At 44.0% G+C, this 27,185-nt stretch overlaps 1 protein-coding gene across 1 annotated transcript in view; it reads right to left on the bottom strand.

The window, feature by feature from the left end:
- Positions 1 to 18,784: 18,784 nt before the first annotated feature.
- EFCAB11 (EF-hand calcium binding domain 11) overlaps positions 18,785 to 27,185 on the bottom strand; it is a 158,947-nt gene continuing 150,546 nt past the window's right edge. The window contains exon 7 of the mRNA XM_058655214.1: positions 18,785 to 18,800. The gene's annotated coding sequence lies outside the window, so the exon portion shown is untranslated. The remainder of the gene's footprint in view (positions 18,801 to 27,185) is intronic.

Below are 27,185 nucleotides of genomic sequence, written 5' to 3'. Positions count from 1 at the left end.
CAGCAAGGCCTTAATCGTGCGACGCAGAGCGAGGCCTCGTGTTCTCGGAATGTGCACGAGCGTGCTCTGCCGCTGACTGTCTGGTCGTAACTCATCTCTAACTTGACTTATTAAAGGATATGCAGCCACAGCACTTTCACACAGCCCTAGCCTTTTAATTCAGCCACCAAGCGTAGCCTCAAAAAACCATTCTGGATTCTGTTTTCTTGCCGTTCTTCAGTGCCAAGACCGTGGAAAAAGGCTGCAGTTGTTGAGCATTTGGGGCCTTGAGCTGCTCAAGAAGCTCTTCCAAGGAAGCTCCTTGGCCTGCTTTACATGCAGATACACACACTGCGTGCGAGATGCTTTTTTCCAAGGACTTCATTTGCACATACATAATTCTCCTTACTTGGCCAGAATAAGGTAGTCCTTTTTCTTTCCCGGGAGGGTATGGCAAGGTAAGCTTTTACATTCATATTAAAGTTGTTTCTGATGGCTTCCAAATGATACTAACTCATATATGTTTTCTATATACCACATCCCATTCATAAAAACACAGATACTGTGCTTCTAAGGCTAAAATGTTCTCTCTTGATATCCCGGATTTTTACTCATTTTCCTTCATATTTTACTTTTTTTTTTTTTTTTGGTTTGAGAAACAGGATTTATTTAGGAAAAGGGGCTTCTGCCATTATAGCAGGACGGGGTTCCAAGGAAGGGAAAGTCCCCAGGAAAAAAACCCCAAATTTTACTTATTCTAATTAGGGTATCACAGTTGAAGCTTCTCTCTTTCTAATATTATTATACCCTTCTATATGATGAAGTTTTTATAGATCCTGGAAAGCAGCCCAGTGTCACAGATAGAAAAAGTTTAATGGTGACACACAAGGGAAAATTGATTGCACTTATACATTCCCATGAAAATGCCTACCAATCCATTCAATGAAAATGTTTTCTGTTGGACATGGTGCTTGTATCTGGACATAATATAAAAAGTGGACACAACCGAATTGACTCATTACTTAAGTTGCCTCTGGGATGGCCACACCCATGTTGGAGTGCCTGTGTAGATCCTGCTTCCTTTACTCTGACACAGCTTCTTGGTAATGTGTGCCCCTGGGAGGTAGCTGGATCCACGCCACCCAGAGGGAGACCCAGATGGAATTCCAGACTCCTGGCTTCAGCCTGGCCCAGCCTTGCATTGCAGACATTTAGGGAGTGAATTAGCAAAAAGATCTCTGTTTCTCTCTCTGTGTCTCTCAAATAAGATGAAAATAGATACAAACATTTTTAAATGGCATAACCATTAAAAAAATTTTAGTGTCTTTTAAAAAAGGCAGATCAGATTTATGGAGAGAAGGAGAGACAGGAATATCTTCCATCTGCTGGTTCATTCTCAAATGGTTACAACAGCTAGAGCTGAGCTGATCCCAAGCTAGAAGCCAGGAGCTTCTTTCAGGTCTCCCATGCGGGTGCAGGATCCCAAGGTTTTGGGTCATCCTCTACTGCTTTCCCAGGCTATAAAAGCATGGAGCTGGATTGGAAGTGGAGCAGTTGGGACAAGTACTGGCACCCATATGGGATGCTAGTTCTTCCAAGGGGAGGATTTTAGCCAACTGAGCCAATGCACTGCGCCCAATTTTAGTATCTTAGTGGCTTGTGATATCTGATCCAGTATCACAAAGACTTCCTCTGCACGGAGCTTTGGGGTTCAGAGTAGGGTTAAAGTGTAATGCATATGAACTGCTATGTGGAGATCTTTTGACAACAAATTGCTCAAAATGTCTAAAGTTTGTAATTGTTATTCATCCTCTAATTACATCATAGAAATATAGACAATTGTACTTGTCAAAGGTAAGGCACTTCAAAGTTTGCTCTGAGCCAAATTGTCCTGAGTGCTGCCACTTTAACATCATTCCTAAGAAATAACTATGGGCCAAGTCAAAATATCAAAGCTTTTCTTCAAGAAAAGTGTTCCTCTGTAGATGAGAACAGAATCATGAACTTCTTTTCTCATAAACACAACCTCATCAAATGATGCAGGACAAATTTTAGAATGATCCAATATCCTGGATAATCAGTAGTTAATACCTTAAACCTCAAGGGAAGGGATTCTTAGAAAATCAGTAGAGAGTAACCAATAGGGTGAACATCTTCACTATTCCAAGAAAACTTTGAGTTTCATAACCAATATGAGCTTGCCTAATGTCTTCTTGGAAGTCTACAGAAGGGCTGTTGTAAACTTAAAAAGTGTCCTTCAAAAATCCGTGTGGAAAAAAAAATCTGCATGAGATCATGTCCCTAACATCTCCAACACATCTCAATGATTTCTCCAGACGTTCCAAGAGAGAACTCAGCCCTTGCCACACTCCCATGGTTCTCAGGAGCCGGCTTCTGCCGTGGTATGTGCTGTCCTCATCCTCTTTCCTTACAGGGTTGGCCTCCATGGCCTCCTGCTCCTGGTCCAGAAGGAGCCCATGTACTCACTGTCCTCTGCTGGGAGTGCTGTTATCCCTGGTGATTTTCCTCGCAGCCAATACTTGTTCCTTTACTTGGGAGTATGTGGCCTCGTGGTTGAGGTGCTTGGATCTCGTACTGGAATACCTGAGTTCAATTCCTGCTTCTAGATTCTTGCTGAGGCAGGTTTTGGGAGATAGAAGTGATGGCTCAAGTGACTGTGTTCCTGCTACCCATGTGAGAAACCTGGACTAAGTTCCCAGTTCTCAGCCTCAGGCCAGGCCCAGCTCCAGCCCCAGCCCCAGCTGTTGCAGGTATTTGGGGAGTAAACCAGCGCATGGGAGCTGTCTATATTTATTGGTCTGTCTGCTCCTCAAATAAATATATAGTTTAAAGTCTTTTAGAAAAAATTGTTTAACCCTCTAGGTCCAACCCAGATTCATATGTTGAAGCCTCACCACCCTATAACTCATAATATGACTGTGTCTGGAGAGTGCACATTTAGAGAGGCAATAAAGCTAAAGTGGCTTCATCAGCATGTACTCTAACCCAGTATGATTGGCATCTGCCTAAGAAAAGGAGAAGAGGAGGAAGAGATGGGGAGATCAAACAGGTGCTCAAACACAGAGAAGGCAGCCTTGTGTCGAGGAGGGAGATCTTGGGAGAAGCCAAGCTTCCTAACACCTTGGTCATTACTTTTGGGCTCCAGAGCCGTGAGACAGTAGATTCGTGTGTTTTCAGCTATGACAGCCCTAACGGGCACGCCAAAGAGTCCCACCCGAAGAGTCCCTCCCCTGACTCTACTTCCTGTCTTATCCTACATCTCTTTACAACATGTGACAGTACATACCTTTTATCAGTTCATTTGTCATCTTTCTTGTCCACTATAATGATAGGTCCTTGAGAGCAGGAACTTTGTTGTCTCTACTACTCTCAAATACCACCTGACTTAGACTATGTATTCAACAAATATTCAATTAATTAATTCTGATTTTTTTATGAAATACTGTTCCATAGCCCATTTCTAGCCCGGAGGCTTGAGCATGGTGTATGTACACAGATACTGACGTCCTGTGTTTAAATCAAATGAACCGACTTATTCCCTAGCTGTATAGCAACTTGTGTTGAAATGACTATAATCCTAGCAGCCACCTCGTAAATGACATTGAAATGAACCTAATAACTAGAGAGGTACTAAGTGGAAGCTGTGAATATGAAATCAAATTCAAGAACATAAAATGATTTCTTTTTCTGCTTTCATGGCCATTATACTATATTTGGAATAATTAGGAAAAAATACACCACAAAGAAGCTAACATTCAAAAAGCAGAGACACTTGAAAGTCTTTGAACACCTCACTAGAAATAATTTAACCAAACACGATTAAAATTCCAGATCAAAGGTAGCAAAAATACAGAAAGGGAAGAAAGGCAGTGGCGAGACTTCTCATTCCCACACTCATTTAACGCCATGCCTAATAAACGTGGGTTCCCGTAGCAAATAATTTGTTTTCAGCATCTGCAAGGGAGAGTGTGACATCATTGCTCTTGGAAATAAAGCTGGTTGTGTCCATCTACTCACGATCTGATTAGTGTAGGAGTAAACAGGAAAGTTAATGATAGGGAAAGATGAGAGCCCAGTGCGATAGCTTAGTGGCTAAATCCTCACTTTGCACACACTGGGATCCCATATGGGTGCCAGTTCATGTCCCGGCTGCTCTACTTTCCATCCAGCTCCCTGCTTCTGGTCTGGGAAAGCAGTTGCGAATGGGCCAAAGCCTCGGGACGCTGCACCCACATGGGAAACCCAGAAGTCACTCTTGGCTCCTGGCTTCAGATCAGCTCAGCTCTGGCCAGTGCGGCCATTTGGAAATGAACCAGCAAATCTTTCTCTGTCTCTCCTTCTTTCTGTAAATCTATTGTTCAAAAAAAAAAAAAAAAAAGATGATGATAGGGAAAAGTGAGTCTCTACTATCCCATACTAAATTAGCAAATATATGTGGGCTACCTATCACTATGTGAAACTCTGTCTGTGGTGTTATATGGAAACCCCATGTTATATGCAAAAGCTTCATGTGACTGGCACAGTCCAGCAAACCTACTGGATGAAGCCTTGGTGGATGGCTAACTGGTGTTATGATAATGACTCACCTCGCATGTCCTGTGGATAGTGACCCACTAATAGCTATTGAACAAATAAATGTAATACCAGTGACTTGGTTTCTTTTCCTTTTTTTAAATAATTCATTTTATTTTGGATGGTGTTTACATAGTTGAGAGGAATGAATAGCTGTGTAGATCACCACTGGTTAAGGTGGGTAGGGTTGAGGATTGGGGCAACATGAATGAGACAACTGTGTCCAATCTCCTTTTTTCTCCCTATATCTGAGAAAAGTGGGGAGAGATGGGCAGAGGGCCACTTCCAGCAGTCCAACCACATCAATACCCAGGGAAATGGCCACCTGATGTCATCCAGTCAACTGATAATGAAACGAAGAGCAAGTGGAAATAAGGACGTCTCCATCAGATGTTCATTTTGTAGAACAGTTGCCCACCCCACAACTCAGCGTTTAGGTTCAAATATAAAAACACAAGAAACTTCCAACTTAACCAAAATTCTCTTTCTATTATCTTGGTGGCATGGGAACTCAGGAAAGTAGTTCAATGAATAGATTTTTTTTGCACCTTGAAATCAATGCCGGTGATATTGTCTAACTGGGGAGGCAGGGCAGTTTCATGAGTATAGGAGATCGGACATTGGCTAGTAGATGCTCTAGAGAAATCAGCGGGGGAGCAGACACTTTCTACAAAACATCAAGGTCTTTCATATCTGTGAAATGGAGCAGATATCAAGAACGGCCAATGACCTTCCGGCAATATTATCTAAGTTGGTTAAACCTTTGCAAAGTGCCTTAAGAAGCTAGCTGGTAGAAGAAACAAACCTGAAATTTAAACAAGCTAACAACGATGGAATTTTAATTCTTATTTATGTACCAATTTGAGAAGGAGGATCCCCGTTGCTACATGCTGACTTCCACACAGTCATTCAGGGATCCAGCAGCTGCACCTCCCCAGAGCAAGCAAGAGCACTGAAACAACCATTTAGGGAATCACCGGGAAATACGGCATCTCAGCTCTCACCCACCCAGTGCTTCCCAAGTCCCACACAGGTATTAAGAAGCTCTCTGTTCCATCCTCACAATAACTGTGCTGTGGAAAAGCCCGATTCCCGCCCGGTGACAGCAGATTCTGTTAGACTCCCAAGCACTCTGCTTCTTGATGAATGTTGATGTTCTATTCCTGGGAAATGCCTATTCATTCCAAAACATGGAGAGCAGAAATGAATTTTCTTGCAAGATATGAGAGGAAAGCCAAGCAAGAGAAATGCTTTCCTAGGCTGCAAAACATTCCAGGTATGTAAATGGTTTCGCCATATCGCATTAATATGAGCAGTAAATACACAGTTTATAGGGGGAAATGGAAATGTATGAAAATGAACTCATGGAATAACAAGCAAAAACCAGCAGCTGACTGATGGAGCACTGGTCCACTATAGCCTGCAAACACTAGTAGGCAGGTCTTCATTTGCTATACTACAGTAGTTCTAAGTGTGAAGTCTCTCGTCAAATACCCCTGCTGCACTTGGCGCACCTGCTGGAAGTTCTTTACAGCCTCTTGCTGGGGGTGCAGCATACAGCCCAAGTCTGTGATTGTAACAATCAGGAGAAAACCCTGAGCCAGTGGGTGCAGGCACTACTCTCAACACAGGCCTCATGTTCAACCAATCCTCATGTTCAACCAAGAGCATAGCTTCTGTTACTACCCCACTCCATAAGGGTCCAAAGGCATGAATGGACTGAGTAACTTCTTATGAGAATTATTTTGATGTGTCAACATGGCTGGGCCAGACGCCTAGATGTTTTAGTTATTTTCTATGAAGGTCTGGAGGAGATTCACATTTAAATCAGTGGATCTTAAGTCAACCAGGTTGTCCTCCAAGCCGTGGGTGAGCCTCATCCTATTAGCTGAAGGCTTCAAAAGAATAAAAGGATGGTGTTCTCCTGAGCAACAGAAAATTCTGCCAGCAGACTGCACCTGCACCAACAGCTCTTCCTGGTTGACCAGCAGAATGCCTTTGGACTTGAACTACATCTCATCCCTGGGTCTCTGTCTAGCTTGCCAGTCTCTCTCATCAGATTTGGACTTGATCAGTTCCCACAATTACATAAGTCAACTGCTTAAATTCTCCCTCTCACACCCCCATCCCGTCTCCTTTCTCTCTTATTGGCTGAGCATCTCTGTGTTGCACACTTGCCTAAGGTTGCATGGTCAGTAAAAGGTAGGACTGGCTATAAATTCTGCAGGCTGGTGCCAGGATCCATACTCCCGATGAGGACTACCTTGTTAGTCCTTAGCAGCGCAGTAGAGAATGCCTATTTTGGGTCCAACCAAGATAGCTTTTTCTTATTTCTTCATATTAACTGACATATGAGTTAAAATTACACAAAGCATCTGAGAAGCTGAAATAAACAGACTTCACCTATTAAAGCCAACCCTAATCAGAGCTTTTTACACATTTAACAGTTTGGTAGGAGCCAACCTTGTGGCCAGGTGGCTTCTTCCACACAGTTATTCAGGGACCCAGGCTGCTGGAGGCTCTGACACCTGTGAGGTTTAGCTGTCAAGGTCACCTGCAGCTCCACTCCAGCCAGCCAGAAAGAGCGGGGTGGGGGGGGGGGCATGGAAAGCTTTCATGTGCACCATTTCCCAGGAATTGGGTTCATTTATTTATTTATTTTTTAAAAGGCAGGCAGTTTAAATTGTATTATTCTGAAATTATCATATGCCCATGTGTGAATGTTTCTGTAAAGTCTAACTTCCCTTTCATTTTATTTCAACCTCCTTAACTTGACAGGGTATAGAGAAGGTAGAGTCAAGTGTAGACTAGCAGTGAAACAGCTCCAGCTGAAATCTCAGAGCACCTGGGTTAGATTCCATCTCCCTGCTGCTGAAGAAGCTGGGAAGTAGTGGTGAAGGCACAAGTCATTGGATTCCTGTCACCCTTGATGGAAGCCTGGGTTTCCCGCTTCAGCTGGGGACCAGCCCTGGCTCTTGCGGGCATTTGTGGAAAGAACCAGCAGTGCAAGAACTCTTTCTCTTTCTCCCTTACTTTTCACTCCTCCATCCCTCTTTCGCTTTCTCATAAATGAATATAATTTTTTTCTAAAGTTCAGCTTGGTGCAAAAATATTTCAAAATCCATGCATATAAGGTGCCTCTACAGTTCATAGGAAATGTGTATTATAGAAAAAATACAGATTCCAAATTTCTTGTACCTATTTTTTTATTCCATTTGTCATGAACTCTTTGGAGCTCCCCTGTACTAGTAGAAAACAAGACACTGTTTATGCTGGTAGCCAGCTAGAATCCCTCACTAGCTGAGAAACCTAGCCCTACCCCAAGATTGGCCAGCACCAAGATGGACAGCAGAGCCAGGACTGCGAGGCACCTCCTCTGAAGACAGAGGGCAGTGGCTGTGTGGGACTGTCTGGCTCAGGCCGGCAGCTCAAATTCAAGGCTACCAAAATATAAAACACTGTGTATTATAAGTCTGGCACTTGTAAATAATCAAAACCATTCACACTGACCATAGAGAAGTGTCTGCAACATAATAAGTAAAAATGACAACATCACTGCCGTCTCTGGGTACTAAGCCCATGTGACTATGTGTGTGTATAACAGAATAGATGTATACAGAATGTATGTATTTTCCTAGTTTCCACTGCTACATAATAAGCTATCTCAAAACTGGTTTACATCAGTGAGCCATTCTTCTTGTTTCTTACATTTCTAGAAATCAACAGAGCTACATGTGTCTCACTTGTGGTCTTTCCACAGTTGTGGTCAACATGTGAGTGGAGCTAGAATCATTCTGAAGGCCTCTTCACACACACGCTTAGGGCCTGGACTGAGAAATCCCAGTAGTTGGAGGACTGGAGCTGGCAGTGAGGAGACTCCTCGAGCACCTCAGTTTTATCTATGTGTTTGTTCCAGTTGAGAGCCAGGGTGCCGAGTGACTGCTGCAGTGTAGCTGGACTCCTCCTACATGGCAACTCAGAGCTCCAAAGGCACACAATATAATGAGGGGGAGCAGGACTGGGAGAGAGTGAGAGAGAGAAATTACCAAACTGAGTTCTGTGCTTTTCCATAATCATGGGCATCCCTTGGCTCTTCCTGCCTGCTCGCCATTGCTTAGAAACAAACCAAGGTTTGAATACAGGGAAGTGGCCAGTTCAACCTTTGTCAGCCACATTTCATGGCATTAGATCATGTGCTCTAAAGCACACAGGTAGTTGGCAGCAGAAATGAGTTGTAACCCCCTCCCACCTCCAAATCTGCATGCAGCCTCCACAGACTCAATGACTGCACCTGGGGTCAGGGGCAGTCACATTTCCTATTTTAAATGGATCCATTTCCCTCTGTGTTGTCAGCAAGAGTCTGGGCTTCTCTCTTGACAATGACAGAGTCATGCATCTGTGTTTGCAAAACTGAGGGCCAAACCCCAACACAGCAGGCCTCTTTGCAGCAAAGCCTCCCCCACCAACAAAGCTTCCTGAGGGCCACCTGCTGCATGGTACACCTTCAAGTCACAAAAACACACAGAACACACTTGCAGAAAGAGAGAACAAGATCTCGCCAGAAGATGTCCTGGGTGTATCTTCAGAAGCACATGAACAGGAACAAATGGGACATGGATAAATGGGAAACAACTGGGAAAAAGTCCCACAAACACTGGGATTCAGCCTTGGAAGGACCCCAGCAGCAGCTGATGTTGTACTGTATAATGGGCTGAAGAAAAAACTCCACATCTCTGTAAAGATGAAGGAAAGCTTAACCAAGTGCAGCTGCCATCCTCCCAGTAATTAGATTTGGAGGATTATTGCTGAGATGAATGGAAGATATCATATGGCCACTGCTAGAAATATTTGCTATCCCGTCTAAATACACTATTAGACACTAGGATTCTTAGCAGACCCACATATGTTTGTTTTTAATTAAAATGTGCTGAATGAACCGTAGGCTGCAGTGAAATAATGAAGAAAAGCAACACAAGACAAATCGGCTAATTGACAACTCCAAACATTCTATTTTATATCCTTCAGTTATGTTAATGGAGATTTCCAATATGTTCTAGCTGAAATAATAATTACCCAAACACAGTTACATAATAACCTAAGAGGTAGATAAAAATATATTACAAACAACAACAGCAGCAAAAACCGCAAATGGGTCAAAAGATTACAGATTCATTTTCTCAGCCTTTTTATTCCAACAAGTATTTATGGAGTGCTTACTGCTTATTAAGTGCCAGGCTCTCATGGGCTAACACCCGTGATTGAATCATCCCAGTGTTTCAAAATGCACATTTTTGTTTAAGATCACATGTTCCACGGGTACTGGGATACTATGAAGCACTACACCTTCTATTACATGACAAGACAGACCAATAAATGATTCTTGAAATGGAGACACTGTTGCTTTACGTCATTCCAAAAACTAGCTGATGTGAAGGCAGACAAATTTGGCCAAGATGTCAACCAAGTCCATTTTGTTTGATGTACAAGAGACTTGCACAGCTGTCTAGAGGAAAGTGTGCCCTGGGACAGGGCGCACAGTACAAGACCAAGGGGCAGCAACAGACCAAGTGGAACTCAAACTGGGGCTGTTGGAGTCCTTCTGCAAAGACTGTGCCAGAACTTACTGTGTGGTAACCTGAAATTCTGGCCAATCTCAGAAGTGAAGTTGTGAAATGTCTTTGGTATTGTGTGGTGATTAATCCTTTGGTGAGGCATCTCTGCAGAATGGAAGAAAATCAGTAGCAGTCACTAGGCACCCTGGCTCTCAACTGGAGGGGGCAGTGTCTCAATGGGGCAAATAAACTCCAGTGCCTTTAGGATTTACTAACAACTAAACCATCCAGCCTCTATCTCATCCATATTCAATCAGAAATGATTGTGGCTTATCCAAGGCAAGTTGAAGATGCGAGCCAAATTTGGGATGAGGCGAGGGCTGACATCATCTGAAAGGGCTAGAAATGAAGTGTCAATTAGGAGATCATCTGTAGAGAAGTGATGATTAACACTGTGAGACTCCAGACGCGCCAAGAGGCAAAGTCAATAAAAATGGAGAACACTGTCCAAAGCCACGTGTTACTTCTGCGATTGAGATTTGTTTATTTATATTTAATGTGGTTGGGTGAGATTTTCTTTCTTGAGGCATCATTTCAAAAATAGCAATCACCTGCAAGGCAGACTAGACACTTCTGGAGATGGTCATCAAATCAGGTCATGCCATGCAGAGGGCTTTGCTGTAAGACTTGTGCTCCAAGGAGGTAAGTCATTCCATTTAGATGGAGAAAGCACCACTCCTCTCCAAATACATGGCTTGAGTAAGACAATCCCCCACTCAAGCTGACAAGCCAATGTCATTTTCAAGTCTGGTATTAAATCCAGGCAGAAAACACAAGGTGCTTTTATATGGATGCTTGATGGTTGCGTCCACATAGGGAAGAAACAGATTTTATTTCCTCAACTGTGCCTGAACATTTGAGCAGTGGGACAACTCAAGGAAAACTTAAGGAAGATGTGACTTGAATCACACAAAATAGAGGCTAGCCCCTAAGGCATGATTCTTCATAAGAAGGGCAGCTGTGGCCCTAAGTGTCCCTCTACATTTGTAACTTTGGATTCTTTCTATTTTTGACAATCAGATGTATTTCTAGAGAGCGAACCTACTTAAAAAAAAAAAAACATGCTCTTCAGTAGTAGGGCTGGGCATGGAGTGGGTCGAAACATGCATGACAGGTGTTAGGAACTGAATCGAGTTCAGTGGAAATATTGACATCCCCTGTACCTCAGTGTGTGGCTGTACTGGGAGAGTTCTGAAAGAGATAGTTTGAAGTGGAGTTATTCGTGGCTGGTGCAATGGCTCAACTGGCTAATCCTCCACTTTCAAGTGCTGGTATCCCACATGGGTTCTGGTTTGTGTCCTGCCTGCTCCACTTCCCTCCCAGTTCCCTGCTTATGGCCTGAAAAAATAGCAGAGGATAGCCCAGAGCCTTGGGACCCTGCAACCACATGGGAGACTTGCAAGAAACTCCTAACTCCTGCTTTTGGATCATCTCAGCTCTGGCCATTGTGGCATTTGGGGAGTAAACCAGTGGATGGAAGATCTTTCTCTGTGTCTCTACTTCTCTTTGTAAATCTGCCTTTCCAATAAAAACAAATCTTTAAAAAATAAAATAAAATAAGGCTATTAGGCAAGGTCCTACTCCAGTATGACTGATGCTTTGAGACATGAAGAAACAAGCAAACAGACATAAGCGTGGGAAATGTCAGGGGAAGACCCCAGAAGCAGACAGCTGGCTACCGGCCAGGGAGCTAGGCTTCAGAAGAAGGCACACCTTGGACCTCCAGCCCTCAGAATTGTGAGAAAATAACTTTCTGTCATTTAAGCTGCCCTGTCTGCAGTGCAATCATAGCAGCCCAAGCGAGCACACTCCGCAAAGGAAACACAGTAGCACCAACATATGTCGAGCTTTCCACGGAAGTCCTTTCTTGGACGTTTCCGCTTGTTCTAGAAATAGAGTTCCCTAGTAGATTCGTTTATGTGTCATCCCTGGCAAACAATTTTTTTTAAACTCCTCTCAGAGCTTTAGTTTCCTCATTTCTAAATTGGGATGAAAAATAATTGGTTCACAGTATTATGACATTGGAAGTAGATTCTCAACAAATCAGCACAAACTCCCCCCCTTCTCTCTTCTGTGTCTCGTAAAATCATAAAATACTATGGCTCCTGTGCTGTTACTTAAAAAGATTTATTTACTTGAACAAGAGTCTCTCTCTGTCTCTGTCTCTCTCTGTCTCTCTCTCTCTCTCTCTCTCACACACACACACACACACACACACACACACGTCTCTCAGGGTGGCAGTGACCCAAGTGCTTGAGCTGTTTTCTGGTCCCTTCCCAGGTGCATTCGTAGGGAGCTGTGTTGAAAGATCAACAGCTGAGACTCGATCCACCGCTCCCATATGGGATGCTGGCATCCCACGCAGTGGTTTAACCTGTTGCATCACAATGTCTGCCCCCTAGACACCTTTTATTGTTTAAGTTATCCTTGTCCAGTTGTTTATTATGTGACTGGACAAATTACTTAAACTCATGGTTCCTCATAATCTGCTTTCTAAGGTTGTGAAATTAAAAACTCCAAAGACAGTCATTTAAAGTCTCTGGAAGAGGGCCTGGCACATGGCGGGAGTTCAGTATAAGTTACTCTCCTTCTCAGGTTATGACCCTGTTATCCACAGCACAGGAGTGGTTACTACATTTGGCAGTATGCTCATGTATTGATTTATGCTTCTCCTCATTCTGAAAGGTTTTGAGTCATCTCATAAAAAAATACATCTCCCAAACAAATTAGCCCTGGCAAGGGAGAGATTAGTGTGAGGCAGCAGACATGAACATGGACCATGTCCCTGTAATACATGCAAAGGGGCCTTTACAGGCGTTTGCACTTGCCATTGAAGCCCTGGCCGAGAGGCCCACGTCCTTTGCAAGTAAGCCTTGGTTCAACACCCACTTCCTCTCCTGACTCCACCTTCCTGTTAGTGCAGACCTGGTGGGCTACAGGACTGGGCTCCTGCCAGGCACACAGAGACCTGGATGGAGTTCCCTGCATACATCTTCAGCTCCCAGCCTGCCCTGGAGCTTTTGCTGGCATTTGGGGAAGTGAACCAATGGACAAGGGCTCTCTGTCTCTCTCAAAAAAAAATTGTTCTAGACAATCAAGGGGGGCAATAGGGATGGCCTCTGAATCCCCACAGTTGCGTGGAGCCAAAATACAGCGAGAAGGAGAAGTATTTCCTCCAGGCAAGCCGAGATGAAATAATCTCCCTCCTAGTAGCTTTTTTATTATCTTTACAAAAAAGTAAACTCAAAGTATCTCCAGAAAGGCACGAGTTGGCTATTCTTTTGATTTTTAAAGTTTTTTAAGAGGACAACATACAGAGAAATTAGAAAATGATCACATTGCACCTTTCAGTTCCTTTCAATACTTTCTGAAGAAACCAAACATCACAGTCAAAGACTGTTGAACTAAACAACATGGAGGCATGCTTTGAGTTGTTGATCCTTTCAGAGCATCTAAAGGTTTATATAGGAGGGGAGTCTTCCAAAAGTAAAAGTAAAAATGCATATTATGAAAAACATTATGCATGGATTTCAATTTTTTTTGCACCAAACTTAGCTTTGAATGCCAGTTTTTTCATCAACTTTTTGAAGTACCCCTACAGGAGATACTTGGGCAGGTTTGTGTGGATGTTTTATGCCTGGATTTGATATCAATCCTGTGTTCCATGATGGGCCCTGCTCTCTCTACTCCACATGGTTTTCTGAGCTGGAGACTTATTGCTATACATGGGTCTCACACATTTCCTGTAGGGGCTGCATTGTAGGCAAAATGATACCCTGTCCTGAACTTTTACATTGAAATCCTAACCCCTAGGACCTCAGACTGTCACATGTTAGGTTAGAATGGGGTCACCAGGGCAGGTCCTATTCCAAGATAACACAGACACCAACATGTGAAGACACAGGGAGTATGTGGTCGTTTATAAGCCAAAAGGGGTTATAAACAGCCCCTGGACAGAGATCAACCCTCAGAAGAGACCAACCCTACTGACACTTTCATCTTGTACTTCTAGACAACGGAACTATGAGAAAATCAATGGTTATTGTTTCAGTTACCTTGTCAATATTCCTTTGCTATGGCAACCCTGCCATGCCAAAACAGCCAACAAAAAACCCCACAGAATCCCAACCGCACAGTGTTGTTCAGCCATTCCCTTTGGTGAATGTTTAAACAGAAAGCACAAACACATAACCTTTCACATGGCTCCTTCTGCACCCATGTGTGAATGTTCCCCTAGCGCTGAAATCACCATACTCCAGGGGATGCACATTGCTAAATTTGCAAGATGCAGCCCAATTTCTCTCTGATGTGTCTGTACCAGTCGATGCTCTCAGCAGTGACTGACAGTGTCAGCTCCTTTATAGTCTCGCTGACATTTGAGATTCTCAAACTTAAACAGTTCTGCCAACATGAATGGCAAATAAATAAATAAACAAATAAATAACCTGATTGTGGTTTGAACCACATTTCTCTAATTATGGACGAAGCTGAGGGTTTGTTTTTTAAATACACACACTGCCTCTTCTTATTTTCTCTTCTACTGAAATTCATCATCTGTGTCATTTGCCTGTTTTTCCTTTAGATTGTGTATGGTATCTACCTGATTTATACTCTGAGTTTATACTACCTGAGTTATGCTACCTGAGTTATACTCATTTTATAATGATCCTCTCTCTGTCAGATATTTGGCAAACACCCTCTTCCAGGCTACTAGTTATCTTTTAATCTTGTTCATGACGTGCTTTTGACCAGAGCTTTTTTACATTAGATATAATCAGATGTATCTCTAGTTATAGTTTATATGTTTGGATGTTTGGTACTATCTTAAAGATGTTTTCTCGCTAAGATCCATGAAGGTGTTCTCTGATTATTTATTGTAATGGTTGTAAAGTATTCCTCCCATGTTCAGATGTTGAGTGTATCTTTAACTTATCCCTGTGATGGAGTGAGGCCGAAATGTCTCAGAGTGAACTGTCCCAATACCACAAGCTAAAACCTCAAATACTCAAATTTTTAGAAATTTGGGGAAGCACTTGCCGTCAGTCTCATTTTAAGGAGTATAATTTCCTGTTAAATCCTGTCTAAAATATTAGCAGAGAAGTATTCCCCTAGTTAAGTAAACAAGTGGGACTGACTGGATATTTGAACACGAGCCAAACAAATGCTGGCCGTTGTCTGCCAAAAGGCGGTTTGGGTATGAGCAGAGTGGATGCTAAGCCCTTCTTCCTGACCGTTATTGGATAGCAGGGCCAGGTGCCCTGGGAGCCACTCCGAGTTTGTGATGATTCAACCACATCAGTGGCATTTAGAAGTCTTGTCCTTCCATTGTCCCTGCCAAGGGAATGTGCTGCCTGTCCATCAGAACAGCAGCCCTTGCACAGAAAACTCTGGAATGATGTGCTAAAGTCAGCTGCGGTGTTGTCTCTGAGGATGGGTTTAGGGAGGTGTTTGTGGAGGGCTCGTTTTCCATTGAATTCCTTTTCTTTCAGTCTTGTGATGTAAAGTAATATGTAATTTTTAAAGCACAAAAGATTATTTTTCTTAAATCTCAGTATGTCACTAAGACATCAAGTAAGACTGGGGTGGGGTGGATCCCCGTGTTATTTTGCTTAAAAAAGGAACAGAGAGATGAGAATTTGGGGTTTGGAAGGTTCACCTAGAGATTGATTATCCTGTACTCCAATTGTCTGAATGATTTAGAACACCGTTCTCCAAATATTTCTTAGCCACAAAATACTTTATGCACCATGAGTCTTTCTTAGAAGACCAACATGCAAGATGAAAATCTTTGTGCTAATATTGGGGGAAACAACAGGGGTCTCTTAGGGGGTCTTATGGGATCTACTCCCTGTCCCCCAGCATTCACACTGAAGACCTTCCTTACAGTCAATGCATCTGTGAGTCAGGGATAAGTTTTAATAATTCTTTGTACTTTCTTCACGCATGATATTATACTCTATCCTGGAATTCATGACACATGGTATTCACTTTCCTGTAAACATTCCTTCAGCACCTCTGGTTTCCAGGCCCTGGGATAGGCATCAAGGAGGAGAAAATGACTGAGAAGTAGTGAGGTCTGAGCACAAGTTTGGAGTATAAGTGGCTTGGGACAACCAAAAGTCAGGGAGGGCTCCCAGACCCAGAGGTTGGCTGGAGAATGGTGGAGAGGGAGTCTAGCAGAAAGGAACTGAGGGCTCAGTGCGTTGAGACACACACGAGGCATCTGTTGGCTATAGCAGGTGCTGAAACTGGAGAGGCAGGAGAAGAGAGTTATTATTGCCTGTTGGACCTTTCTAAGTTTGAACTTGAAAGTCCATGGGGATATGGTGGAAGGCTTTTAAGCAGGAGATTGACACAGTCATATATGTGTTATGCACAATCACTCTGGTCAAAGGAAATATTGAAAGGTGACCTGACTAAGTGCAGGGAGACCAGGCAGATCACTATGGCTGTCCTCGCTGATCTGAAAACAGGCAGTGAGGATGAGGCAAAGAGGCCAACCAAGATGGAGTCAACTGGTGTAGGGTAAAGAGATATAGCCATGGGATTCCTGGAGTTGGGGATTGTGTGATTGCATAGGGTGGACAATGGGTCTCTTCCAATAGAGCAAGGAAGAGGAGAGAAAAGACCAACAGTAACAAGCTGAGTTTCATTTCAGGGAAGGTTTTGTTCAAAGTTCCAATTGGTCATTGGCTCCCTAGGACTTAGATCTGGGAGGTGGGTGAGGAGCCTAAAGTCACCCTCATGTAGCCGAGTATAGTCTCCCACCCAGCCTGGGAGAATGTCCCAAGCAGGCAAAGAAAGAGCCCCATGAAGTAGATGAAATTATCAGCAGGATGGAATGCTATGCAGAGAAGAAACTCAAGCACTAGGGAGCCCACTAAATAAGGCAAGTGGCAGTTCACTGGGGGATAATGATGAAAGGTCTTCCAGGGACATGGGCTGGGGGAGCCACATGCCAGAGCAAGGGTCAAAAATGGCCATGGGAGTGGAGACACTTGAAGGATGACGACTCATCCAAGCACTGTGATAATGAGGAAACTGTGATCTAACCTAGAGGTGCACCTGTTGCAACACTCTAAGGAATGACACACAGGATGGCCAGACCAGCAATTCTAAAATGCTACTGCAGAACAGAATCACCTGGAGATTTTTATTTAAAAAAAAGAAAACAAAGCCTACACCACAGATTTAATTGACCTAGGGTGGGACCTGGGAAAGGATATATTTTAAAGCTTAGCAATATGGTCAAATGTGTAGCCTCAGTGGGAGACCATTATCCCAGTTATTTTCAGCAACACAAGATTGAATCAGGTTACCACAGGAGATGTCAGATGACAGTCAGTTCTCTCCACCCTGTTGGGACACAAAGGAAATAGAATACTGAGAAAATGTGTCTGTGTGGACATGGTTCCTTTCAGTAGAGATAAGCCCTGAAATGGCAGTGGAGAGAGCTGGCAAGGGAAGATGTGCTGTCCATAAACTCAATAGCATAACTTCACCAAGCTTTCCCAGAACCAGGAGAGCTGTCCCCCAAATCACTCTTGGTCTACACTTGCCATCCACCTTGCTAATTATAATTAAGCTTTGAGCCAGGTGTTTGATACTGTGGCTAAGATGCACACATCCCATCCCATATCAGGGTGTCTGGGGTTCACACCTTGGCCCCGTCCTCTTTCCTTGCTTCTTACAAATGTGCACTCAGGCAGGCAGCAGCGATAACTCAGGTGGTGGATCTCTGCTACCCACAGGGGAGATGTGCATTGAGCCCACTAGGCTTTGGTCTGACCCAGCCCTGATGTCTCAGGCATTTGGGAAGTAAAACTCAAGAAATGGCATTTAGGTTATTGTGAGTAGGCAGCTGTTGTTCCCTGGAGGGTGGAAGTCTGTACTGGGACCTCGCTTGGTGACTCAAAGAACACTGTTCCCAGTAGCATGGCCAAATCTGTTCTCTTTTATTATATTCCAGCAAATATTTGAAATCATAGTCCATTTTAGCCTGTCTTTGTTTGGACCGTGAATTTTCTGTACTTTTCTGAGTTTTTCCAGGACTTTCCCATAGCACCTATAGTGGACAGTTTTAGGATGGGCAGGAAGAACTGCAATCCAGGGAACCAGGAGACAGGACCAGGGTGCACAACGAAAGCCAGGAGCGGAGGATAGAAGGAGGTGCAGGTAATGACTGTACATGTTAGGATGTGGTGTGAGGTTGAGGAAGGCTAATGATGGCAATGAGTCTAACATTTGGAGAAAATGCTACATTTACTTCTCCTCTATTGTACATGAATCTAGAGAACAGGGGACAGTGGTTGGGGCGGAACGCCGACAATGGCACTGACAACATATTTTGGGCTAATCAGACTGACAGAGGTGTTTGCTACTGATCGCCTTGAGTAATTTCAAGTTCTTCTTGACTCCAATTCCAATTAGTTTATGTAGAATCTGTGCTATAGAAAAGAATCTGGGAGAAGAAGCCAGTTTTGAGGCCAGCATTACTGATTTGTTAAAAGTAAATTCAGCTTAAACCAAATGATAGAAAGTGCCAAGGAATTATCAATTAGGCAAGTATTTTTCTAATATAAACGAAGTATACAAGTCAGCAGAGTGGAGACTGTGCTGGTGGCTTTGTGACCATCAGGAACCCAGTCTATGCTCTTTCCAGCAAGGATGTCCACTTCAGGCTCTCAGATGGCTCCTGGAGATGCAGCCTTTGCATTCTCCAAAGAGGAAGAAGGGCATTGCCACACTGAGCTTCAACAGAAACGGTGTCCATGTGGCTGGCTAGAACTTGAGGTTCTAATAGAAGGAAGAACAGGCACTGGGGGCTACCAGAAGTTTCATCACACTTGCCTGCTCCTGTCCAACTCTTTGAGAAACCAGTGCCCATCCCCATCTGCCAACTTGACTCTACTCTGGGATAAGTATCCATGCTTCTGCTGCAGGCAGTCCCCTGACACGTCTGGCTCAGCGTCCCTCCCTGCATGCCTCATCCTCAATGGCAGTCTGTCAGCATCTTGCCAGGGCACTCTCAGGAGACCACTGTCTCTCTGACATGCCTCCCATCTTTCCAGATGCTGGGGTGGACTGACCTGTAAATGGACCCGGGGCTTCCAGGATCACTTCCGGCCTGGCACTTTGCCTCACTTCTCCATCGCCCTCATCTCCACCTCCCCATGAAAGCATAGCAGCTTTCCACTAGCCTGAGTAAAATAATATTTTTGTCCTCCAAGGAGTCATTCCAAAACTCAACTTGAGGACCTCTATGTATTTTTTCTTTCAAAAATGACTGAGGGGGTCCAGCACTGCAGGCTAGTGGCTAAAGTTCTTGCCTTGCATGCATTGGAATCCCATATAAGTGCCAGTTCTAATCCTGGCTGCTCCACTTACCATCCAGCTCCCTGCTTGTGGCCTGGAAAAGCAGTCGAGGATGGCCCAAAGTCTTGGAATCCTGCACCTGCATGGCAGACCCTGAAGAAGCTCCTGGCTTTGGATTAGCTCAGCTCTGGCCTCTGTGGCCTCTTGGAGAGTGAAACAGTGGATGGAAATTCTTTCTGTATCTCTTCTCTCTGTATATCTGACTTTCCAATAAAAATAATTAATCTTAAAAAAAATGACTGAGAGACATGCATGCCTTTGCAGTTAGATCACTGGCTTTGAGAAGGGTGTACAGCAGTCTCTGTGTTCTTTTGCCAATGGTGTGACCTGGGCTTGTAACTTACTGTCTCTCACCCTTATCTCCCTCGTCTGAAAAACTATTCTAAGGGTAGCACCCCACCTTCAGAGGTGATAGGAGATTGAGGAATATGAGATGAAATTATCAGGGCCAATGGGTTACGGCCCTGCCAGTTAAGCTGCGGCCTTAAACACTGGCATTCCATCTTGAAGCACCAGTTCCCAGCCTGGCTGCCCATCTTCCAATCCAGGCACCTGCTAATGCACCTGGGAAGGCAGCAAAAGATGGCTCAAGCGCTTGTGCTCCCGGCAGTATGCAGTTCCTGGCTCTCAGCTTCAGCCTGGAGCAGCCCAGTCCAGTGTGGTCATTTCGGGAATGAGCCAGTAGATGCAAGATCTCTTCCTCTCTCTCTCTCTCTGCCTCTCCTTTTCTGTGTTTCACACATAATTATGAATAAATAAATCTTGTTTTAAAATGAAGTGATCACATAAAACCACTGGCACACTGCCCAGACCAGAAGCACAAAATAATGTTATCAATAACAATAAATCTAATGACACAGAAATGCATTTCTCAATATAAACCATGTGTGGAAGTCTGAACAGTGCAGGGGCTGTGCCTGGTTGCTTATCAATCAGCAGGGGCTCAGGCTCTGCCCAGCTGCTGCGTCTACCTCTTGGTCTGAGGGTTTTGCATTCACCCCAGAGCAACAGTTATTATTATTGAATTGTAACTATGGGAAGATTGGCACTGGTGTTTTAGTTATTAAAATGCTACTGCCTGGGCCTTTGTGAGAAGCAGTCAGATAGAGTCAGCTTCTGATTTTTCATTCTGAAGTTTTGTCTAATTCCTGGCTTCACCCCTTCTCTTGTGGACTCTAACTGAGGAGGTCCCAGCATGCCTTGCACTGAGGAGGTCACATCTGGTTCCTGTGGCAAATGCAAGAGCCTGCTACTCCTAGCATGGTTGATGCATTTTCCCAACTCATCAACTCACAGACCTTTGTCCTGGCCCAGCCCACATGCATTGCCCTATGTTGTTCATCTTGCTGGTGCCACTTGAGGGCCTGGCCAAGTAGAGAGCTTGTCCTCTGGGGCTGACGTGCCACTGTCCCCTCACCTTTTCCTTCCCACATATGGATTTCTTTCTGCTGTCTCATCTTATTTGAGTCCTTTTTTCTTTTCCTACACAATTATTCCTTTTTACATCTTCAATAAGGAACATCTGGTTCATTTTAAAGATACAGAGAAGCAGGGAGGGGGGAAAAACAAGCAAGCAACGCCTCCACCTTGGAGTGTACACTTCCATAATGTCTATACATTTACAAGATTTTTGTTTCCATGGAAATAAAATCACGAGCAACAATGGTGGTTCTCAATCAGGGTGACTGTGTCACCACAGAGGACACCTGACATTGAGTGCAGTTTGGAGATGTCAAAATGGGGATGGAGGTGCTACTGGCATCTAGTGGTAGAGGCCAGAGATGCTGATGGATAGTCTACAGCACAACCTCCTGCCCAGGCCTTCCAAACATTAGCTACGCAGAAGTTCAAGGGACCAAGGTTAGGAAACAGGTCTAAGCCAGGGTTCAACAAACCACAACTGTGGTTGCTGGGTTGCCTGTTTTTGTAAGTAGTTTTATTGGAACATGGTGATGCTCATTGATTTATAAGCTGTCTAGAGATGCTTTTGCCTTACAAGGAAGCTGAGCTGTTGTTACAGCGGTGAGGCCTGCAAAATCTAAAATAAATGTGGAGGTGAATATCTGGCCTAGCTGTTCAGATGCTGTAATCATGATCCACATTGGGGTGCTTCTGTTTGATTCTTGGCCCTAGTTCCTGGTTCTGTCTTCTCTTCATACAACTCTTGGGAGGCACCCGTGAGGCTCAAGTGGCTGGGTTCCTGTTACCCACACACGAGACTTGGGTTGCATTTCCGGCTCCCAGCATCAGCCATGGCCTAGTCTTGGCCTACCTCTGGACATCAGGGGTATCTGAGCAGTAGCAAACAACCAAAGATGGGAGCTCTTTATCTCTCTGCCTCTCAAATAAATCACAATTTTAAATAAAATAAATTTGAATCACAACTGGAATGCTAAAAAGCTGAGGAAATTACTTTCAGTATACTATGTCTGAAATATTACTTCATCCTTACAATTAGTAGACATTATTAGTGAAATATTTTATATTCTTTCCCATACCAATTGTTCACTCACAGCACATCTCAGTTCAGATTGACAATGTTTCAAGTGCTCACGCATCAAGTGGCTACTGAATTGGAAAATGTAGGTCTACACTATTATAAGCTGATTTTTTTCCAGGCAATATAAACATAAGTCCTTTCATGTTCACTGTGCATTTAAAACAACAAGCAAATGTATCCACTTGAAAGTCAGAGTTAAAGACAGTGACAGAGAAAGAGAGCTCTTCCATCTGCTGGTTCATTCTTCAGATGGCTGCAATGCCTGGGGTTAGGCCAGGTAGAAACTAAGGACCAGTTACTTCATCTGGATTTCCCACATGGGTGTCAGGGGCCCAAGTACATGGGTGGTCTTTTACTGCTTTTCCTAGGCCATTAGCAGGGAGCTGGATTGAAATCGGAGTCAGCACCTATATGGGATACTGGTGACCTAGGAGATGGCCTTACCCACTTTACCACAATACCAGCCCCAACTGTACAATTTTTAAAGATTTTTAAATTACTATTCTTACTTGAAAGTCAGAATTACAGAGAGAGAGAAAGAGAGGGGCAGGGCAGAAGACAAAGAAAGAGAAGATCTTCCACCTGCTGGTTCACTCCTCGAATGTTTGCAACAGCCAGAGCTGAACTGATCCAAAGCCAGGAGCCAGGAGCTTCTTCTAGGTTTCCATGTGGGGGTATAGGAGCCCAAGGCCTTGGACCATCTTCCATTGTTTTCCCAGGCCATAAGCAAGAAGCTTGATCAAAAGTGGAGCAGTCAGTCCACTGGTATGTGCATTGGTGATGGACTGAACTTGATCTTGCACTGGCTGGTGCACACAGGAGTCAAGTCTGGAGTCACTTCAAGAGAGGTTTCTTAAGGGACTCACCAACTAGACTCCAACCTTGGACAGAGGAAAAATCACAATATATGTGGTCTGACGTTTGGGTGCATGTGCTGGGACAGGGTCTCTTCAGTTGCTGATGTCTGATAGCCAGCTCACTTAGGCCAGTAGAAGACAATGAGTGCCTTGTCAGAGGATGGAAAATGGAACAGGTTGGATCACTCTCCAGGCCAAGCTTTGCCACATGTTCCTGGGTCTGTGGATGCACTGAAGTAGACTTGGTCAGTCAACAGACCTTGGAAAGATTTTCTAAACCCTGGTGCAACAAACCTGATGGTGTCTCACAAATATCAAAAACACTCAACACCCTTGGAATACTATTCTCTGCATTGGGGTCTCTAATATATTATTAAATGACTATTCCTGGGACTGGTGTAGTAGCCTAGTGGTTAAATCCTTGCTTTGCAACCACCAGGAGCCCATATGGGGCCAGTTTGCGTCTCAGCTGCCCCACTTCCCATCCAGCTCCCTGCTTGTGGCCTGAGAGAGCAGTAGAAGAAATGCCCAACGCCTTGGGACCCTGCACCTGCATGGAAGACCTGGAAGAAGCTCCTGGCTCCTGGCTTTGGATTGGCTCAGCTCCAGCCATTGTGGCTACCGGGGAAGTGAACCAGTGGATGTAAGATCTTTCTCTCTGTTTCTCCTCTCTGTAAATCTGACTTTCCAATAAAAATAAATAATTTTTTTTAAAAAAATGACTATTCTCCATCCCTGGGTGCTAATGTAATTTGACAGCAAGGAGTGACCCCCTCCCTTTTCCTCCCAGTGGACACAGGAGGAAAAAAAGATTGAAACATTTGTCCCACCCACCTTTCTTGCTCAACCTTCCCTACCTTAATCAGAGACTCACATGTGCATGCATTCCTCCCAACAATGTAAACCAAACTTACAATAAAAATTAAAAAAGCAAAAGAAAGCATATTGTTTTCCTGTATAATTAAATAACTTAATACTGTTAATCATGTATTTAAAAAAAAAAGTAGAGTAGCCACCAGGACATGGCACTCATATAGGATTCTGTTGTTGCAGGATTAGCCTGCTGTGCTGCCCCCTCCCCACACATTTTTATATAACTTTTTTGTTTTATTAAAGAGACAGAGAGGACCAGACAAAGGCACAGACAGACAGTGCTCCCAACTGTTGGTTCACTCTTCAAAGACCTGTAGTGCACAGTGTTAAGCCAGACTGAAGCCAGGAACTGGGACCTCAATCTAGATTTCGTGTATGTGTGTGTGTGTGTGTGTGTGTGTACGTGTGTACATGTGTACGTGTGTCCCAGCTATACAAATCATCACTGGCTGTTCACTAGGATCTGTATTAGCAGGAAACTAGAATCAGGAGCTAGAGCTAGGAATCAGAACCAGACACCCCAGTGTGGAAAGCAGTCATCTGAACTGCTGGACCAAACACCCTCACACTTCTTTTAGACTTTGCAAGCCACACAACAACTGCAATTGTGGGAGGAGCTGGAATTTGAATCAAGGTAGGTACTGCCATATGGGATGTTAGCATTCCAATGAGCAGCTTAACCACAAAGCCCAATGCCTTCATATCACTTTTAAGTGATTTAATCCATTTGAAAGATCCCTGTTTTCAGTTTGACTACGTTGTTTCTGAGTTTTGCAATTTGTGAACCAACATACCAGTACAAACCGTGCTACTCATAAAACTTCACATGCTGTCTTCAGTGGTTACCCTAGGATAAACTCACAGATGTTGTTCTGATGGCACATACAAGTTTTGATGTGTTTGAAATATAAATTTTTAATAATACTATCTCCCTATAAGATTGTTACAAGGATTAAGCAAGCTAGTAGACATAAATCAATTTAATTCAGGTAAGGTTCATAAAAATTGAAAAAGCAGGGTCTGGCAGACAAAGGTACTCTCTAAATATGCTATCTGTTGTTCTTAATAGTATTTATTCTGAATTCCATTCCACGGCTGCTGTTCCATTGTTTTTTAATTGGAAAGCCAGATTAGATTTACGGAGACAAGGAGAGACAGAGACAAAGATCTTCCAGCTGCTGGTTCACTCTCCAAGTGGCCACAACAGCCAGAGGTGAGCCAATCCGAAACCAGGAGCCAGAAACTTCTTTCTGGTCTCCCACACGGGTGCAGGGTCCCAAGGCTTTAGGCCATCCTCGACTGCTTTCCCAGGCTACAAGCAGGCAGTTGGATAGGAAGTGGGGCAGCCAGGATATGAACCAGTGTCCATATGGGATGCTGGCACTTGAAAGGGTAAGATTTAACCACTGAGTCATCATGCCGGGGCCCTGCTGTTCTAATTTCAATCCCAATTAGCAAATGTCTAGCAATGGCTATTGCTCATATAATCTGTCCAGTCCCATGATTTTTTATAACTTTACAAATTGCATGTGCAAAACTGACACCTTATTATGACTGGTTTAAGTTTATTGTGGTTTCCACATTGTCTTCTCTTTAGGCTTGGTTTTTCCTGGAGAGATCTGTCTCTACCCACACGCATGTAGAGTGTGGCCATTTTTCACTGAAATGTTCAGAACAGTTAGTGGCCATTTGCATCTGTCAGCTTTCTCTACCCTGCCCTTCACTATGTTATGACATTGTAATAAATGACCTTACTGTCTCCCTGGTTTGAGAGAACATGCATTTCCTGCTCCTTTCACAAGTGAGAGTTGAGGGGGTATTCCCCTGGTAGACTGCATGAACAAATGGGCAAGAGAGGGTAAGAGTGAAGCCGCGTACAGCCTCTGCCCCCTGCTCATAGAGCCTATTGCTTACAACTCATTGGCCACAGCAAGTCTTGGTGTCAACCTCAAAGTTGTGTCAATATCTGGAAGAGTACTTTTGCCATAAGAGACCCTGTAAGTCACAAGTCCAATAGGCAACAGGAATTGATATAGGGGATATAGTAAATGATTGGAGCAACAATACAATGGACCACCCCGATCAACATGATTCAGTGAAGTGATCACACTGGCTGTCTGCCTCGGCCCACCTGAGGTGAAGACTCCCCTGGGGGGATTCACTGTGGACCTTGTGGATGTGTTAGGTCTCCCACTCTTAAACAGATGACAGATGCTGAACTGCTTCCCCTGTGCTTTAGCTAAGGACAGAGGAGTCCAGAGAGACACAGCTTGAAGCAAACGTAAGTGCATGTCCTCTACTCCCTGCATCAGGGTATAGACTTGCTGCTGGCCAACGAGAAGAGCTTTGTGCCCAAACGAACTCGTTTCACTACCAGACAACTGGGAAGCAAGAGATCCCTGAATGCTCTTACTGCTATCAACAACCTTGATTCTTTAGGAAACAGGCAACAGTGCCCTGAGAATGAGGCAGGATGGAGTTGATATCCTTCTCTGCATCACCTGTAACATTAATAGTTGCTGCAGTACTGACACAGCCAACCTGTGAGAGATGAAACAACCATCATAACTCTAAGCCCAGCCAAGAGCAAGCACACTGGCCTGGTCAACCTGAGCTGGCATTTCCACAGATGGCTGGAGCTCTGTAGGAAGAGCTGAGCCACAGGATCTGGCAGCCTGGCTGATGGGAAAATCACGAATCTATTTAAAATCCTGATGTGTTCCTAAAGTCTCCACATTGGACAATGTTAAGAATTAATAAATGCATATTCTATATGTAATAAATGTATTATAAGGCATATATTAAAATTTTAAGCTCCTCCACCGAAAGAAACCCTTCTAGGGACATGAAAAATGAAAAGAGGGTAGTGTAAGTTTCCCAAGGGAAGTCACCTCCTGTTTGAGTTAGTCATTTACATAACAGGGCTTTCTGGACCAAGGGAACTGCCAGTTACGCTCAGCAACCTTTCCCCAAGACAAGAAGTGCAGCATTTTTGTGTCTGCCACTGATTGTTGGTGCTGGAGACTTGCCTGTGCCCGATGCATTTTTGTTGGGCTCTGGAAGGACTTGGTTCTCAAACGCTGACACTCTGGGTCCCGAACCATCAGCGTGATTCTTTACACCCCAGTGGGCTATGGAAACTGCACGGGCCTTGGAGAAGGGCTGGCAAAGAAAGCAGAGTGTTTTCTTCTCTAGTTATTTTTAAAAAAAGATTTATTTTTATTGGAAAGTTGGATATACAGTGAGGAGAGAGAAAGAAAGGAAGATCTTCCATCTGTTGATTCACTCCCCAACTGGCCACAACGGCTGGAGCTGCGCCAATCTGAAGCCAGGAGCCAGGAGCCTCTTCTGGGTTCCCACGCAGGTGCAGGTTCCCATGACTTTGGGCCATCCTCA

The sequence above is a fragment of the Ochotona princeps genome, chromosome 26 (genome assembly GCF_030435755.1).
Source record: "Ochotona princeps isolate mOchPri1 chromosome 26, mOchPri1.hap1, whole genome shotgun sequence".
Lineage (NCBI taxonomy): Eukaryota > Metazoa > Chordata > Mammalia > Lagomorpha > Ochotonidae > Ochotona > Ochotona princeps.
This window is presented reverse-complemented; position numbering and strand designations above follow the sequence as displayed.